Here is a 5,027-nt window from a genome sequence, read left to right as displayed (position 1 = left end):
GGTCCTTGCTCCCCATGTCCTCTGCCTGCCTTTTGTCTGTGGAAAAAACTTTAGCCAAAGAATAAGTTTAATCAGAGAAGTGAGAAAATACGGAAACAAAGGAAAACAGCCGAAGGAGACCAAATAATAATAGTTTAGTCATTAAGCAAATTTAAGGACTTTTAGTTCCTCCTCAGGGCTATACATAGTATTCTGAGCCCTATCCTTTGAGCTATCTTACAGATACTGAAACCCTCATCAGGTGGAGAAGTTAACTACATGATGACCAGACTGTGTCCATGACACCAGCTGCCACAATTCCGAGAACTGCCTTCAAGAAATGGAAACAAACCAACCCTGGAACTGAAGACTAACTGTACTTAAAACAAGATGACGCCGGTCAGACCCCTGATGACCAATTTCAAAATGACTGTCAGAGCTGACTGTGCTGTTTCTGCATGTAGCCCCCTCCCTTCACCTATAAAAGCTCTTACCCCCGTTTGTCAGTGGGGGGAAGTCAGCCTTTGGACAGGAGTCCGCCCTCCGCCCGGTTGCCAGCATCCAAAATAAAGCAGACCAACCTTGCCTCTTTATTGGCTTTTGAGGGGAGAGTAGCCAGACCCCATTTTAAGTTACGGTAGGATGTGTGGACAGGGAGGCACTGGTGAAGTGAGGGTGTGGTTGGCAGCACTTCATGTCAGAGCTTGAAGATGTTTGTGAAGATCTTGGCTTTTTATTGGAGTGAGGTGGGAAGTCAATGGAAGGTTCTGAGCCAGGCTCACTCTGGCTGCTGTGTAGGGAGACAGCAGCAAGGTCAAGGTGATCATAGGGAGGTCAGTCAGAAGTCTACTGCAGTATTTAACTGAGAGATTAAGAGTGGCTCAGAGCAGCGTGTTAGCAGGGTTGGTGGTGGCGAGTGGCCGTGTTTTTGAACGTGGGGCTTGCTGATGCATTGGATGTGGGGTGAGAGAAGAGAGGTGTCAGGAATGACTCCAAGGTTTTGGGCTTGGGTGAAAAGAAGGCTACAGTTATCACCTGAGAGGGAAAGGAGCTGGGTTGGATACAATTTATATGTTCCTCCATTAGGTACAAAATCTCACCTGAGTGCACTCGGGTATAATGAAGTTCTGGAGGTAAATGAAGACGTTAAGAATCAACTTTGGGAAGGCTATGCAGTAAGGATGGTGTTGAGGTAAACGGGTTACATCTCCTTTTATACACATTAAGTGACTGGTGTAGAAAACACTTCACAGCCAAATCTGATAACACTTAAATTCTTTAATTTCTTTCTAATCAGGGATGGACAGAGATATGAGAAAACATGGATAAAGAGCTATGCAGGCAAAACTCAGTCACGGGTACCAGAGACCTTCATTATGAATTAGGGCAACAAAATTTTTATTTTTGCAAAATTATTGTTTTCCATAATGGCTACTTTTGTAGTCTTTATTGTGATTGAGTGTTATATACAATGAATATTTGGTTCTAAGAAACAAACAAAAAACCTGCTGATGGAAAGAATGTGTACATGCTTGTTGAGCTGTTTAATAAATAACTATTTGATGATGATTCTGCAGTATGTTTAAAGGGTAATTCTTCTTTTTTGGACAGTTCATCTGGCCTTCTAAAAATGGATGTAATTTCAAGGGGTAACCAAAACGTGTCAATTAGCCTGACATCTAGGTCTTTTTAACAGATCTTTAAATTTCCAATTTCCTTTGCCATCTTAACCATGGTAAATCATCCTGAACAAGATCATTCTTTTGAACAACAACCTCCTTATTAACTGAGATCAATTGAGATTAGAAAATGAAAACTACACTAGATGCTGAGAACTCTTTATGAAACCACATTTGTAAGATGAGTATTGAATGAAGAATAATGTGTTATTTTCAGCTTCTATATCATTGATTTAAACATTTATTCTCTATATCCCACTCCTGGATTAAACACTAATATATATTTGGATGGTGTGCTTGTTTGCAAGTATTATCTTTTCCCTATTGAGATTATATATTAATGGAAGGGAATTATTTTTAATTCAAAGGTAGCTTGCTTTGCACACCACATGTGTTTTTGAAAGTGCTACACATCAAATTGAGTAGGACAGATTTTCCACTGAATTATAAATTAATGATTAACTCCTTTGTTCTAATTTCCTATTGATTTTCATTTGCTCTACAAGATCCTTAGCACATCGTGTGGCCCCTATGTGATCTGGACTCAGCGTACTTTTAAAGACAACCTCACAGCACTCTGCTCTTCTGTCTCCAGATACCCTGGTCTTCTTTCAAACCCTAATACTTCAGACTTGAGATTTTTGCACACACTGTCTAAAATGTTCATTCTCTAACACTACCTGCTTTATGTTTTCCATATAGTACATTACTTTCTTAATTATTTGTCTGTCATTCCCTAAATAGAAAGTAGCCTCCAAAAAATGCATGGATTTTAGTTTCTCTTTCCTCACTGCTGAATCTCTAGCATCTAGAACTGTGCTGGGTATATAGTATGCATTCAGAAAAAAATCATAATGAATGAATAAATGAATGAATGAATGATTACTTACCCTGGAATACCAATTTCCCCTCACTATACCTAGGTACCCTCTATTCATCATTCAAATTCCAGCTTAAATGTCACTTTTTCAAGCCACCATTTTTGACCCCTAGGGCAAGATCAGCTTTCTCTACGACTTGTTCTTACATGTCTCTGTATGTCTAAGTTCTCCATAGCACTTATTAGAACTTTAACTTATAAAGTCCATTATTTGTGAGATAATTTGCTTAGCTCCCGTCTTCTCTTCTAAACTGTAAAATGTCCTTATCTTGTTTTTAATCACCTCCCCAACATCTAGCAAAATGCCTGGAACAGAGACATGCTCCATAAATAGCTGTTGGATATAAACATGGATAGATGGATGGTCAAGCAACTCCTCATTATAAATTTCAGTCTCTTTGTTCCACTTGTTCAATGTTCTCTCAACAAAAAAATAGTGGTTAGTGAACCAGAGGGAATGTTTTTCTATACCGGACAGGTTCTTATTTAAACATACTCCTCCATGAATTCAGTAATGCTTGTAGGATCCCTTAAAGCTGATGCCTCATACCAGCCTCTTTACCCCCCATGTTATTTAATGAAATAAATACTTTATGAGTTTCTCCTCTGGACCAAACTACACAGGAGAGAAAGGTCATGTAAACAGTAGAAAGACCAGAAGCTTTAAAACAGAAAGATCTCTTACACTTTGACTGCCTGTGTGAGCTTGGCTAAGTTACCAGTTGAGCCATGGGTTCTTCATCTGTCAAAGAGAAACAGCAATACCTATCTTGTGTGGTTGATGTAAGGATTATTAATAATGCATGTAGTGTGCTTGCCGTATAATAGGTGCTCAAAATATGGCACCTGTTACTACTATCACGATAAGGTAAGCTCCTAGAGGGCAGACTACACTTGCATTCCCAGAACCTTATGTATAGAATACTCTTAGTAAAGGTTGGTTAATCTGACCAGCAGAATATGTGCTACTTCTCCACTCTCAACGGGTTTTAAATCTAAGCATGAAAATAAGTTCCAAAACAGATTCATGAAATATTTAGATAACAAAATATAATCCTTATTATAGTGTACTATATACAAGATTAGAGAAAAATATGTGTTACAGGCCATAAGTGCTTTGGATGGCCAGGCAGGAAATGGTAAGAGGTGGCTGGCTATAGTTATTGGGAAATGATAAGTTCCCATGTCTGTGTGTGTAAGATATAGACCAGTAAGCCTCCTATAAAAATATTCAATTTCTTTGTCATTAGCTCTACCAATGTTGGATAAAATGGTAGAAAGCATCAACCTGATGCTTCTGGGTAAATATGATGGCAGACAAAATTGGGTTATTGATCTTGAGTAGCAAGCTGTATCTGTCATAGTAATGGATGCTTTTCCCCCTTTAACAATCAGTGGTTAGTTAGCTAATGATCACAAATAGGTTCTGATGACGGTGAGTAATGCTGCTCAAATAGGGCTGTATTATGTGGAGTACATCCTAGCCTTGGAAAACTAGAACATAGACTCAATCCCATATTCCACTTCTTCGCAGCATGCTCTGTACAGGTTTTCAGTTGAATTGCATCATCCATAATCATTACTTATTGTGGTCCCTTTATCTTAACCAAACTCTTTGGTTACAGCTCTACTAGATGGGACTGAGATAGTGAGAATGAACAAAACAATGCTGCTTTTTCCTAAGACGTTGTCTCCTTTTTGTTACTTAGGTGTCTCTGTAAATGTATTTGACATAGCTCCAAACACAGGCACCCCATTAAAGGCTTTGGTACACTAGCAATCATACTGAAAGCTTCAGATGCCTAGTTACAGAACTGAATGCAGCCATCAACACACTCAGAAGTCCTCACATTAGGGAAAGAGATGACCACCGTCTTTCGTCACCTCAAGCCATGTAAGGATGATCTAGAATCCACCCATGCCAACTGGCAACCAGGCACACATCAACCTGCCCAGATTCTACACCTGCAGCAACAAGCCCAGTCAGACCAGCCGTCCTGAGAATGAGCTACTTGCCCACACACCTGCATCACAGTGGCAGACAAATGTCCTGCAAGCCGCTGTCCTCCACACTCCTACACACACCATGCACACCTAGATGAACGCGCCTGAATATTCTCATTCACAATGACAGAGACCTGACACTGTGCTCACACGATCACAAACAAAAACACATGTGGAATTATGCGTCTTGTTCATCCAGGGCAGCAAAGCGCACTTATTAAACACAGGCTTTCATGCCCCGCCCAAGACCCTTGGAAGAGTGATTTGCTTTTCTCTGAGCCATGCACAAACTAGTCCTTCACCCCCGGGTGCGTGCCCAGCGTAGATAAAAGAGCAACTCGGCTGCAGTCCCGTCGCTCTTTTCAACTCTTTTCTCCGCCTGAACTCCCCGGGGGCCGGGTGGCGCCGGTCGGCCACGTCCGACTCCGGTGCCCTCCCCGCCCCTGCCGTGCGACGGGGCGGGGCCCAGCCGGCGGCCAGGAAAT

The sequence above is a fragment of the Monodon monoceros genome, unplaced genomic scaffold (assembly GCF_005190385.1).
Source record: "Monodon monoceros isolate NGI ecotype Baffin Bay Population unplaced genomic scaffold, NGI_Narwhal_1 Super_Scaffold_14, whole genome shotgun sequence".
Classification (NCBI taxonomy): Eukaryota; Metazoa; Chordata; class Mammalia; order Artiodactyla; family Monodontidae; genus Monodon; species Monodon monoceros.
The sequence above is the reverse complement of the archived record's forward strand: the minus strand, read 5'-3'. Positions refer to the sequence as shown.